The 14,455-nt window shown below is 47.4% G+C and overlaps 1 non-coding gene across 1 annotated transcript; it reads right to left on the bottom strand.

Moving 5' to 3' along the window:
* Window positions 1-1,942: 1,942 nt before the first annotated feature.
* Trnas-cga (transfer RNA serine (anticodon CGA)) lies at window positions 1,943-2,019 on the bottom strand. Its single transcript has one exon. It is a non-coding gene; the product is annotated as a tRNA-Ser (tRNA).
* Window positions 2,020-14,455: the final 12,436 nt, after the last annotated feature.

Below are 14,455 nucleotides of genomic sequence, written 5' to 3'. Positions count from 1 at the left end.
CTCTATGACTTCTCGTAGAAGATAAGTTAAGGAAAGACAAAACTCCGTTTCTAGCATTTGTAGACTTAGAGAAAGCTTTTGACTATGTTGATTGGAATACCCTCTTTGAAATTCTGAGGTAACAGGGGTAAAATACAGGACACGGAAGGCTATTTACAACGTGTACAGACACCAAACAACAGGTGTAAGAGTCGAGGAGCCTGAAAGGGAAGCAGTGGTTGAGAAGAGAGTGAGACAGACTTGTCGCCTATCCCCGCGGTTATTGAATCTGTATATTGAGCAAGCAGTAAACGAAACAAAAGAACAATTTTGAGTAGGAATTAAAGTCCAGTGACAAGAAATAAAAACGTTGAGGTTTGTCAGTGACATTGTAATTTTCTCAGAGAGAGCAAAGGACGGAACGGCAGTTGGACGGAATGTACAGTGTCTTGAAAGGAGGATATAAGATGAATATCAACAAATGCAAACCAAGGATAATGGAATAAAATCGAATTAAATCAAGTGATGCTGTGGAAATTAGATTAGGGAAATTGACACTTAAAGTAGATAAAGAGTTTTGTTATTTGAGCAGCAAAGTAACTGATGATCGTCCAAGTAGAGTGGATATAAAATGCAAGAAAAACGCTTCTGAAGAAGAGAAATTTTCTAACATCCAATATAGATTTAAGTGTCAGGAAGTCTTTTCTGAAAGTATTTGTATGGACTGTGGCCATGTATGGAAGCGAGACATGGACGATAAATAGTTTGGACAAGAAGAGAACAGAGGCTCTTGAACAGTGGTGTTACAGAAGAATGCTGAATATTCGATGGGTACATGACGTAACAAATGAGGGAGTACTGAAAACAATTGGGGAGCAAAGAGGTTTGTGGCACTACCCGATTAGAAGACGGGATCGGCTGATGGGATTTCAAGGGATAACCAGTTTAGTACTGAAGGGAAGTGTGGGGGGTAAAAATCGTAGCGGGAGACCAAGAGATGAATATAATAAACAAATTCACAAGGATGTAAGTGGCAGTAGAGACTCTGAGATGAAGATGTTGCACAGGATAGAGTAGCATGGAGAGCTGCATCAAACCAGTCTTCGAACTGAAAACCACAACAGCAGCAACATGGTTCTTATGTATGTTTTAATAAGTGTGACGAAGATTTTTTTGTAAGTCGTGGAGAACTCAGTGGTAAATGATTTTTGTGATTGGAAAGCTCAAAGATTTGTTTAACATACTGGCTAACTTTATCAACCGCTAATGTCTAATAAATTAGGTGTGGTTAATGTTTGTAAAATCACTCTTGCCTGCAACTTAAATGTGGTGGTACTATGTTTATTAATAAACGATAACTTGTAGCTCCACTGTGTAACTACATTAATGTGGCCACCTGTCAAAAGCGTGAATAAGCCACCTTTTTCAGTGCGGACGTACAGTAAGAGTGTCGGTGAGGTTCTGGAAGGTACAGAGAGGGAGGTGGAGTCATACCAACACCAGTGCAGCGGCCAGATGCTTTAGGTTTCACGATTGAGGTTCCATGGCGCGAACAGCCCGATCGGGATTCTCACATACATTCTCAATTAGACTAAAATCCAAGGGGTTGCTGGCCGGTGGCGTATGGTAAACTTATCTTAGTGTTTTTCGAATGCGCATGTAAACCGCGAACTGTGTGTCACGTTGCAGATACCCGATTTTAGACGCGATCGTTTCGAGGAAAAAAAACTGCCTATAGGAGTGGACATAATCCGCAATGATAGAGGCGTACTTCTGTTGATTCACGGAGCCTTCCATAATGAAGACATATTCCAGGGAATGCCATGAAAACATTTCCCAGACGATAACGCTCCTTACCCCGGCCTGGCCCCTTCTGATGATTGTTAAACGGCCGTTCACGCCAACCGCCATCTGCCCGATGGAGTATAAAACGTGGTTCGAAACTTTCCTGGCAGATTAAAACTGCGTTCCGGACCGAGACTCGAACTCGGGACCTTTGCCTTTCGCGGGCAAGTGCTCTACCAACTGAGCTATCCAAGCATGACCCATGCCCCGTCCTCACAGCTTTATTTCTGCCAGTGGTAGAGCACTTTCCCGCGAAAGGCAAAGGTCCCGAGTTCGAGTCTCGGTCCGGCACACAGTTTGAATCTGCCAGGAAAGTTTCATATAAGCACACACTCCGCTGCAGAGTGAAAATCTCATTCTGAAAACGTGGTTCATTTGGAAAGGCCACCTGTCACCACTCAGCGAGCGTTCAGTTGCGCTACCAGCGTGAAAATTCCAGCCGTTCTTCGCCGCTGAACAGCAGTCGCTATGAGTGCATGAAACGGGCGCCTGTTGCGGAGGACCATATGCAGTAAAGTTCGCCAAACGCTCTTTGAGGGTACACTTTCGATAGCCCCTAGCTTCATCTGGGTGGCAATTTGGTCAACAGTTGCACGTCTGTTCGTCCGTGCTCGTCTCCGCAGCCGTCGTTTATCCATGTTATGTACACTATGTGATCAAAAGCATCCGGACACCTGGCTGAAAATTACTTACAATTTCGTGGCGCCATCCGTCGGTAATCCTGGAATTCAATAATGTGTCGGCCCACCCTTAACCTTGATGACAGCTTCCACTTTCAATGCATACGTTCAATGAGATGCTGGAAGGTTTCTTGGGAAATGGCAGCCCGTTGTTCATGGAGTGCTGCACTGAGGAGAGGAATCGATGTCGGTCGGAGAGGCCTGGCACGACGTCGGCGTTCCAAAACATCCTAAAGCTGTTTTATAGGAATCAGGACAGGACTCTGTGCAGGCCAGTCCATTACAGGGATGCTATTGTAGTGTAACCAATCCGCCACAGGCCGAGCATTATTAACAAGTGCTCGATCGTGTTGAAAGCGGCAATCGCCATCCCCGAATTACTCTTCGTTAGTGGGAAGCAAGAAGGTGCTTAAACTGTTCAGCTGTTCAACTGTGTGTGAAATCTTACGGAACTTAACTGCTAACGTCATCAGTCCCTAAGCTTACACATTACTTAACCTGAATTATCCTAAGAACAAACACACACACCCATACCCGAGGGAGGACTCGAACCTCCGCCGGGACCAGCCGCACAGTCCATGACTGCAGCGCTTTGACCGCTCGGCTAATCCCGCGCGGCGGTGCTTAAACCATCAATGTCGGGCTGTGCTGTGATAGTGCCACGGAAAACAACAATGGGTGCAAGCCCCATCCATGGAAAACACGACCACACCGTAACACCACCGCCTCTGAATTTTACTGTTCGCACTACACACGCTGGGAGATGACGTTCACCGGGCATTCACCATACCGACACGCTGCCATCGGATCGCCACTTTGTCTGCCGTGATTCGTCAGTCCACACAACGTTTTTCCACTGTTCAATCGTCCAGTGTTTACGCTCCTTTCACCAAACGAGGCATCTTTTGGCATTCACTAGCGTGATGTGTGGTTTATGAGCAGCCGCTCTACCATGAAATCCTATTTTTCTCACCTCCCGCCTAACTGTCATAGTACCTGCAGTGGATCCTGATGCAGTTTGGAATTCCTGTGTGATGGCCAGGATAGATGTCTGCGTATTACACATTACTCTGTTCAACTGTCGGCAGCCTGTGTCAGTCAACAGACGAGGTCGGCCTGTACTCTTTTGTGCTGTGAGTGTCCATTCACGTTTCCCATTCACTCTCACATCGGAAACAGTGGACTAGGCATGTTTAGGAGTGTGGAAATCTCACGTACAGACGTATGACACAAGTGACACCCAATCACCTGACAACGTTCAAAGTCCGTGAGTTCTGCGGAGCGCCTCATTCTGCACTCTCACGATGTCTAATGACTACTGAGATCGCTGATATGGAGTACCTGGCAGTAGGTGGCAGCACAACGCACTTAATATGAAAAACGTATGCTTTTGGGTGTGTCCGGATACTTTTGATCGCATAGTGTATGTCCCGTGGTGCAGCACAATTGCCTCCGCACGTTTTGGATAGTGCCGTTTTTGCAGTCATGGCATATTTTAACCACGACGGCACGTGACCATTTTACAAATTTAGCCGTTTCGCAAATTCTTTCACCCTTGACCCGAAAGCCAATGATCGTACCCTACCGGATGTCACGAAGATCGCTCCATTTCCTCATTACGACAACGACTGCAGTGTTTACTGCTCCCCCTCCACGCCTCCCTTCCCCGTCACGCTTTGCACATCCTGAACTGTGCACTGCCTTGAGGGCAGCCTTGTGTGGGGTTATTACTCGCTGACGTCGAGTGTAGACAGTGGTCACGTGAAGTAAAACCTTCTAACACTCCCCCCCCCCCCTCACCCCCATCAATACCCACGCTCTTCCGTTTAGCATCATACCTATAACCAGCACAGAAGCTGGTGGAAGTTAACAGTGTTCATCTTGAGACTCCACAGCAACTGCTTTGTAGTTGGCAGTATGAAATACGGCAGACGTTTTGCTACGTTTGTACATATTAACAGGCGCTGTCGCCAAACAGAAAGCCTTGAATAGATCATTTCCATGTCCAATTAAACGATTACGTGCCCTGAATAACCCCACAAAAAATTTTACTTTGAGAGGGAAAGCGGAAAATTAGCTGAGCGGTTTGGCCAAGAGCAGTTCGCGGTAAGTTCCGCGCACACCTCGCCCGTATCTCGTCTTATAATAAGATTGACGCCCAGGGAAGAAACCGCATCCATATTAATTTAATTGGAGAGTCTGCCACGGCGGGACAGCGCAAAGGGGAGGGACAGACGCGGCTGGAAAATAACAAACTTCGCGGCCTCGGGCGCGGAATGGGGTGCTCAAGCGGGCGCGAGGGAAAGAAAGGCGAAATAACGAAGGGAGGACGGAAATCATTACCTGCTATGCAAATTCGGCTTCTGTGTCACGCCCTCCCAAACCCCTGCTCACACCCGCCCGCTTCCCTCGCAGCGAGAGCCTCCGTACTCGTCATGCCTGTACACAATTTCGATGAAATCTACAATTTTACGGTTAGTGAATACAAGAATCGTATTAGACTCTGCCGCCGACCTCTCCTGCCGCCGGCTATTTTTGATGGCGGTTGAAAACTGTGGTCCATGGGAGGCAGAGGGGGGGGGGAGGGGTGGGGAGCAGTTGTTGTTGGGAGGGAGTGAGTACGAGGCAAGGCTGTAGATAACGTCAACGAAGCTGGGGTGAGAGACGCTGGCGCGAAGGGAAAAAAGGGGGTCGGAATAGAAAGAAAAGGGCGTGAGGTGGTCGGAATACTTATTTGATGTGAAACGCAAGACGACCTCGGGCATGGAAATGAGATTACCGCCGATGATATAATTTCCCCAGAAAATAAAACGATGTTGCACTTTCTGTAGCCGCAATTACGCAGACGTAAATTTATAATAAATTTAATCTTGGGGATTTGCAGTGCTGTCTTCTATTATGTAAGCCGAAAGAAAATAATAATAAAAAATTCTATTTCTCTTTAACGAAGTTGTGTAACAGTACTTTCGTGCTGTCATTCGCTACGCACTCTGTAAAACGCTTCCCAACTGAATCCCGAGGCTAATTTTTATGATGAAGCTGAACGCCTTCACTCTGACAGATTCAATTCGCAAGAATATGATTTCAGACATAAGGTAGACGAAAATTAACGATGCTTTCATTAGCTTCGAGATGTCAGATAAGCATTTTAAGAACAGCTGACCGATTAAAAACCAGCATTGAAGATAGATGTAAGTTAACCGTTTCATTCCACAGAAGTTCAACAGTTTATGGTGACTCACCAGCTGTGCAAACAAAAGTCGTTATCAAATAACTTCCGGGAATTCAGCCAGGTAACACTTGCAGCTGAAAGTGTTACCTGGTTGAATCCCGGAAGTTATTTGAAAGTTGTATACTCCAAGAGAAACTCAGGTCTCACAAATTCGTTATCATTTCACCATGATGTTGTAGACTCAAAACAAGTGTCTACTCCCAGTTTTTCGATTCTCACAGCTAAGAAGCTAAGCCACTTGCTTAACATTTCAAGAGCCTTATGGACGATGGGCGACTTCTTTCTGTTAACTAAGCTGATATTATTCCATCGAGCAGGAATGTGGATTACCATATGTCAGCTGAGTAACATTTGAACGACAGCTTTCAGCTACGAGATAAGTGTTTCTTTATCGGATTCATTAATAAATTAAGGTCATTCATTCGTACGTTGGGCAAACTACTTTCATGGTAACAATGTAATGAACAGAGCCAAGAGGGACAGAGGATGTCTAGACTAGAACAAGAGTAGGAAATCAATAAGAATCAAGAGAAAACAAAGTTGGGAATAACAGTCTTGACATGTTAGTATATAGAGCAGACCTGTCTCACAGAATCGAAGATGGACAAGTGCTCATACTTCATCTCCATCTACATCATACTCCGCAAACCACCTAATGGGGGGGGGGGGGGACTGATGACCTCAGAAGTTAAGTCCCATAGTGCTCAGAGCCATTTGAACCATTTGAACCACCTGATGGTGTATGGTGAAGTGTATTTTCGGTACCACTATGTGATCCCTCCAACCATGTTCCACTCGCGATTAGTGTATGGGAAGAATGATCGTCGGTAAGCCTCTGTATTGGCTCTCAATTTCTCGAATTTTCTCCTTGTGGTCAATACACGAGATATATGTGGGGGGAAGTAATACGTTTTCCGACTCCTCTTGAAAATTACTGTCCCGAAATGTCAATAGTAAATCTCTCCGTGATGCACAACGCCTCTCTTGTAACTACTGCCAGTGGAGTTTGTTGAACATCTCCGTAACGCTCCCTCACCAGCTAAACGATCCCGTGATGAAACGTGCCGCTCTTCGTTGGATCTTCTCTATGTCCTCTATCAGTCCTACCTGATAGGGGTGTCAGATAGATGAACAATACTCAAGAATCTGGCGAACAAGCGCTTTATAAGCTACTTCTTTCGTGGATGAGTTACATTTACTTAAGATTCTACCGATGAATTTGAGTCTGGTGTCTGCTTTTCTCCCTATGTGTTTTACGTGATCATTCCACTTAAGGTCGCTCTCTATAGTTAGGCCTAGATATTTTACGGCAGACGCTGTATCCAACTGTTTGTCATCAATAGTGTAACTGTACAGTAGTGGATTTTTCTTTTCCTATGTACGTGCAGTATGTTACTCCTCAGATATGCATTTTAGACCCCATATTTACTTGACACTTTTTCCTTGTTTCGGTCCATACTACCTGAGACGTGCGCGGTTCGTATTCACGCCGTTTATTGCTTGTCATATTGTCACTGCGATTATGGCATGTCGTTTCTTATTCGATTTACTGACGTCCCTAAGTTGCTGGCTTGCCTGCCCGTGAGTGGCAGCAGCAGCGCTTATCGATACGAGTACTGTGGTATTATCTTTTGAGCGACCGCTAGTACACTCCTGGAAATGGAAAAAAGAACACATTGACACCGGTGTGTCAGACCCACCATACTTGCTCCGGACACTGCGAGAGGGCTGTACAAGCAATGATCACACGCACGGCACAGCGGACACACCAGGAACCGCGGTGTTGGCCGTCGAATGGCGCTAGCTGCGCAGCATTTGTGCACCGCCGCCGTCAGTGTCAGCCAGTTTGCCGTGGCATACGGAGCTCCATCGCAGTCTTTAACACTGGTAGCATGCCGCGACAGCGTGGACGTGAACCGTATGTGCAGTTGACGGACTTTGAGCGAGGGCGTATAGTGGGCATGCGGGAGGCCGGGTGGACGTACCGCCGAATTGCTCAACACGTGGGGCGTGAGGTCTCCACAGTACATCGATGTTGTCGCCAGTGGTCGGCGGAAGGTGCACGTGCCCGTCGACCTGGGACCGGACCGCAGCGACGCACGGATGCACGCCAAGACCGTAGGATCCTACGCAGTGCCGTAGGGGACCGCACCGCCACTTCCCAGCAAATTAGGGACACTGTTGCTCCTGGGGTATCGGCGAGGACCATTCGCAACCGTCTCCATGAAGTTGGGCTACGGTCCCGCACACCGTTAGGCCGTCTTCCGCTCACGCCCCAACATCGTGCAGCCCGCCTCCAGTGGTGTCGCGACAGGCGTGAATGGAGGGACGAATGGCGACGTGTCGTCTTCAGCGATGAGAGTCGCTTCTGCCGTGGTGCTAATGATGGTCGTATGCGTGTTTGGCGCCGTGCAGGTGAGCGACACAATCAGGACTGCATACGACCGAGGCACACAGGGCCAACACCCGGCATCATGGTGTGGGGAGCGATCTCCTACACTGGCCGTACACCTCTGGTGATCGTCGAGGGGACACTGAATAGTGCACGGCACATCCAAACCTTCATCGAACCCATCGTTCTACCATTCCTAGACCGGCAAGGGAACTTGCTGTTCCAACAGGACAATGCACGTCCGCATGTATCCCGTGCCACCCAACGTGCTCTAGAAGGTGTAAGTCAACTACCCTGGCCAGCAAGATCTCCGGATCTGTCCCCCATTGAGCATGTTTGGGACTGGATGAAGCGTCGTCTCACGCGGTCTGCGTCCAGCACGAACGCTGGTCCAACTGAAGCGCCAGGTGGAAATGGCATGGCAAGCCGTTCCACAGGACTACATCCAGCATCTCTACGATCGTCTCCATGGGAGAATAGCAGCCTGCATTGCTGCGAAAGGTGGATATACACTGTACTAGTGCCGACATTGTGCATGCTCTGTTGCCTGTGTCTATGTGCCTGTGGTTCTGTCAGTGTGATCATGTGATGTATCTGACCCCAGGAATGTGTCAATAAAGTTTCCCCTTCCTGGGACAATGAATTCACGGTGTTCTTATTTCCATTTCCAGGTGTGTATTTCCGGATCGCGCGGTGGGGTTGCGAACAGACATGAGGTCGGTTGGGGGCGAAGCAGCCAGCAGGTCTGTGCAGTGAGAGGGCAAGCTGGGGCCGCTGGCAGCTTGCCGCCACTGGCGGATCGATGAGGGGTAGCTGTGAGAGCGACGACTTCGTTGCACACCGTACCCTGGACGCTTATGTTGAGTGAAGAGTTAACTGCTAATGCAACCTCGACTATTCTGAGATCTCGTCTTTTGTCGGCGGGTTGTTGGTCCCAGGGCCGCTGAGCCTGGTGAGAGTGAGTGAAGTGTTTCGAGACGGTGAAATATTGCAGCCGTCTTTCTCTATTTGTTATTCATCATAAAATTTAGTATTATTCTTATTAGTGAAGTGCAACCAGCAGTATTTTCTGCCTTGTGGCCGGTAACGCCCCATTTATCTGCCCTGGAAGTTAGCGTACTTTTCCGGCAGTGTACCTTTCCTCGTCTTGTTGATGCTGTCCGACACGGCGTGTAGTCCGACAGCCTCTTGTACTGTGCATATTTTTTGGAGGTCTACCTTGGTTCTAGTGTTTCCTTCGGCCCTGGTTGTTTTCTGAAGACGTAATGCTGTCTATCTCTTCACCCTTGTCTAAAAATATTCCATCGTTGTACTGGTGATAGGACGTTAGGTGGATTACAGTCGGTTTTAAGACAAAGTATTTATCTTAATATGTGCTACTTGGAATTGTTGTTCTGACTTCTAATTTAGGCCTTCAGCCGTTTGTTATTTGAGGCTACTGTTGGTGGCCTTCGGCCCTAAAATTGTGGAATGTTTTTCTGTGATAACGCCTTCAGCCGTCATACAGTCAATTGTCTTTTTTTAAGAGATTATTTTAACATTTTAATTTCTTTAAATAAAGTTGTAACCTCATCCTGCCCCAATTCTGAGAACCCAGCTGTCACTACCGCCTCTGAAAGAAGCGTGCCCTACAATCTTAGCAACAACGGTTTCAGTACATGTGTTGCATGTCAGAGGTATCAGGACGGTTTTCGCTTATAACTTTCGAATCGTTCGTTTCCTGTGCAGCGACCCTTACCTCAAATTGATACAGTCATCCTTCTACGTAAACCTAGAAAGTTTGTAATATCGTCACAGGATCACCCTATATAACGTTTACAGGTGCCGGTGCCAATAACTCTGACGCTCTACACGGTCTTTGGATGGGGTTTTCTGAAGTGGGTCCCTATGTAAAACTTCATCTACTACATACTCTACACAACCTCTAGAAGCATGTGACACGAAATGTGAAACACCCTGTATATAAATCACCTAGTGTGTCACGTGGGAAGTTCCATAACTAGGTTCGCAAATGGTGGTGTGTGCAGAGATGTCGCTATGCTAGGAAATTGCAGCGAAAGTAAGGAAGACCTACAGGGGCTCGACGCATGGTGCAGGGATTGGTGGTAGACCCTAAACATAAACAAACGTGACGTATCATGCGTAAATGAGTGGAAATAACAGATATTTTATGGTTACTCAGGTACCGAACAATGACTGGAAGCCATCGCATCCAATACACTGCAGAGGCTAAGCGTACCAAGCAATTTAAAATCCAAAGATTTGATGAAATTAACCGAAGGAAAGGTAGATGTAGACTGAGATTAGCTGAAATAATTTTAAAAAGGTTTAATCCACCCAGGTGGGTTACAAAACCCTTGTTCAGTCGTTACTTTAATATTCCTCATGCGTCAGGGAGTACTACTAGCTAGTACTGATAGGGGGAAGAAAGAAGGTATAAAGAAGAGCAGTGCGTTTCGTCATATGTTTGTTTAGTCAGTTCGAAAGCGACACTGAGATACACATCCATCTCTAGTGCCAGACACTACAAGAGAGACGTTGGGCGTCACAGTGTTGTTTACTGTTAAAATTTCTAGGACTTACGTTGCTAGAAGTTTCAATCAGTAGATTGCTTCCTTCTACGTATATCTCATGACAAGAGAGATTACAGAGGTTCTACCTCACACAGATGCTTACCGGCAATAGCACCATTTACAACTAGAGCAGGGGGAGATGAGAAGTGACAGTGATACAAAAAGTACTCTCTGCTATACATCATAAAGTGCCTTGCGACGTATAGATGTAGATACAGAAGTAAATAAAAGCTGGCACACTTAGACTAGCTTGAAAAACTACATCAAAGGGTCTTGGGGACGACGATCACAACAACAGAAACTGCTAGTGCATCCAAGAAGTAAACCAAGTTTCATGTGCAGCGCACGTTTCGTTTCACCCGGTATGGAAACTTTTTCTCAGCCACCGACTTTAAACTTGTCAGTGTGATGTCTTAGTCATTTTCCTGCGAAAACATGCTGCAAACAGCTGTAGCAAGTAACGCCCCTTCGGAAGATCTCCTCTCTTGTGTTCGTCTGGGAGAGAGGCTGTACCATTAGTGAGATTAGGCCACGGGCGCGCGCTCACTTAATGTCGCCCAAATTACCCCGGGCTAACGTAATTATCTTCATTAAACTTCGTCAGATGGCAGCGCGGCGAAAACTTAAAAAACCACGGCGGTCGCCTGCCGTCCGCCGACGAGCCGGACAAACGGTCAGTCGAGAGGCCCTAGAGGAGCTTAGCGCCGCGTCTTGGCTGAGTGCAACAAGTACTGCGAGACAGCGGAAGCGGCTTAGAGCGAAGCTATGATGCAAGTCCAGCTGTCTCGTGGTAAGCAACCTATTTACTACTACGTGAGTATCTTCTTTTATGTAGATTTCTTTTATTATAGATACGTTAATTATATTTTCTTTCAGGTTGTTCTTTCGATCGTCCGAGTTCTCCCTGTGCCTGAGTGATCTTTCCATTCTTCCTGCCAGGTGATATATATACACTCCTGGAAATGGAAAAAAGAACACATTGACACCGGTGTGTCAGACCCACCATACTTGCTCCGGACACTGCGAGAGGGCTGTACAAGCAATGATCACACGCACGGCACAGCGGACACACCAGGAACCGCGGTGTTGGCCGTCGAATGGCGCTAGCTGCGCAGCATTTGTGCACCCCCGCCGTCAGTGTCAGCCAGTTTGCCGTGGCATACGGAGCTCCATCGCAGTCTTTAACACTGGTAGCATGCCGCGACAGCGTGGACGTGAACCGTATGTGCAGTTGACGGACTTTGAGCGAGGGCGTATAGTGGGCATGCGGGAGGCCGGGTGGACGTACCGCCGAATTGCTCAACACGTGGGGCGTGAGGTCTCCACAGTACATCGATGTTGTCGCCAGTGGTCGGCGGAAGGTGCACGTGCCCGTCGACCTGGGACCGGACCGCAGCGACGCACGGATGCACGCCAAGACCGTAGGATCCTACGCAGTGCCGTAGGGGACCGCACCGCCACTTCCCAGCAAATTAGGGACACTGTTGCTCCTGGGGTATCGGCGAGGACCATTCGCAACCGTCTCCATGAAGCTGGGCTACGGTCCCGCACACCGTTAGGCCGTCTTCCGTTCACGCCCCAACATCGTGCAGCCCGCCTCCAGTGGTGTCGCGACAGGCGTGAATGGAGGGACGAATGGAGACGTGTCGTCTTCAGCGATGAGAGTCGCTTCTGCCTTGGTGCCAATGATGGTCGTATGCGTGTTTGGCGCCGTGCAGGTGAGCGCCACAATCAGGACTGCATACGACCGAGGCACACAGGGCCAATACCCGGCATCATGGTGTGGGGAGCGATCTCCTACACTGGCCGTACACCACTGGTGATCGTCGAGGGGACACTAAATAGTGCACGGTACATCCAAACCGTCATCGAACCCATCGTTCTACCATTCCTAGACCGGCAAGGGAACTTGCTGTTCCAACAGGACAATGCACGTCCGCATGTATCCCGTGCCACCCAACGTGCTCTAGAAGGTGTAAGTCAACTACCCTGGCCAGCAAGATCTCCGGATCTGTCCCCCATTGAGCATGTTTGGGACTGGATGAAGCGTCGTCTCACGCGGTCTGCACGTCCAGCACGAACGCTGGTCCAACTGAAGCGCCAGGTGGAAATGGCATGGCAAGCCGTTCCACAGGACTACATCCAGCATCTCTACGATCGTCTTCATGGGAGAATAGCAGCCGGCATTGCTGCGAAAGGTGGATATACACTGTACTAGTGCCGACATTGTGCATGCTCTGTTGCCTGTGTCTATGTGCCTGTGGTTCTGTCAGTGTGATCATGTGATGTATCTGACCCCAGGAATGTGTCAATAAAGTTTCCCCTTCCTGGGACAATGAATTCACGGTGTTCTTATTTCAATTTCCAGGAGTATATATATATATATATATATATATATATATATATATATATATATATATATATATCTGTAACCCCACTTGTTAGAACACGGATCTGTCGATTTTATAGACAATCTTTCGTAGTCATGTCCGTTGTACACTACACATGTAAAGTGCTCGTCATTCCATATCGTCGCCCATACCATTAAGATAGCTTTTTTCAGCTTTTTCTTGGCACGTTATCTGATGATATCTTCCTAATGATTCCACAGAGGGACAACTTACTTAAAGGATATTACGATTTTCTCATACTGTGCAGCATCTGATTGTAGCCTACAGTCCGCAGCTCGTGGTCGTGCGGTAGCGTTCTCGCTTCCCGCGCCCGGGTTCCCAGGTTCGATTCCCGGCGGGGTCAGGGATTTTCTCTGCCTCGTTATGACTGGGTGTTGTGTGATGTCCCTAGCTTAGTTAGGTTTAAGTAGTTCTAAGTTCTAGGGGACTGATGACCATAGATGTTAAGTCCCATAGTGCTCAGAGCCATTTGAACCATTTTTTGTAGCCTACAATTGTACTACACGGGTATTCATAAATTTCTCTGGGGTATCAGAAGACAATAGCAGAGAGACTACACGACGTACATAGAAATAAAACATAACATGGTCAGAGCATCTCACGAAGTTTTGATTCGTAACACGCGCCGTGACACAACTGTACTAGCTGCAGGCGTGTCAGAACATGTGAAAAGCATCGTTTCAGATCGTATGAAGTGCACAAATCATAATTTTACAGGAAGCGAAAACAGCGTTTCCCTTTCTAATTAAATGAAATACGTCAAAAATTTCCATGCAGACCCTATGTATATAGATAATGTTCGAGAATCAGTTATGACTGAAATCGTTTTCCACTGCAAGACGGCTGTCATTTTAATTTTTAAATTGCGCTTAATATGTCTTGAACCAATTCGCGTAGCAAAATACTTTTTGATCCCCTCACATAATATGACCTGAATCGTTCATTTCCATTTCTTATTGTTTTTATTGTTGGACACAGCCCATCTCGTAAGAGAATAAAGTTATTGACATGTTGTTGACTGTACATAGATTTGTAACAGTCTTGCGCTTTGTCCTTCTTCCTTGTGTAAACAGTCTTGGGTGGTTTGTTAGTTTGGAGGAGGGGACCAAACAGCGAGGTTATCGGCCCCATCGGATTAGGGAAGGACGCTGGCCTTGCCCTTTCAAAAGAACCATTCCGGTATTTTCCTGAAGCGATCTAGGGAAATCAAGGAAAACCTAAATCACGATGGCCGGACGCGGGTTTGAACCATCGTCCTCCCGAATGCGAGTCCAGTGTGCTAACCATTGAGCCGCCTCGCTCGGTGTGTGAACACTCACTGTCACCGTCTTCATGAGCCAGCG

This window comes from Schistocerca nitens, chromosome 6 (assembly GCF_023898315.1).
Source record: "Schistocerca nitens isolate TAMUIC-IGC-003100 chromosome 6, iqSchNite1.1, whole genome shotgun sequence".
Classification (NCBI taxonomy): domain Eukaryota; kingdom Metazoa; phylum Arthropoda; class Insecta; order Orthoptera; family Acrididae; genus Schistocerca; species Schistocerca nitens.
Note: the sequence above shows the minus strand (reverse complement) of the source record. Positions and strands in the feature narration are given on the sequence as shown.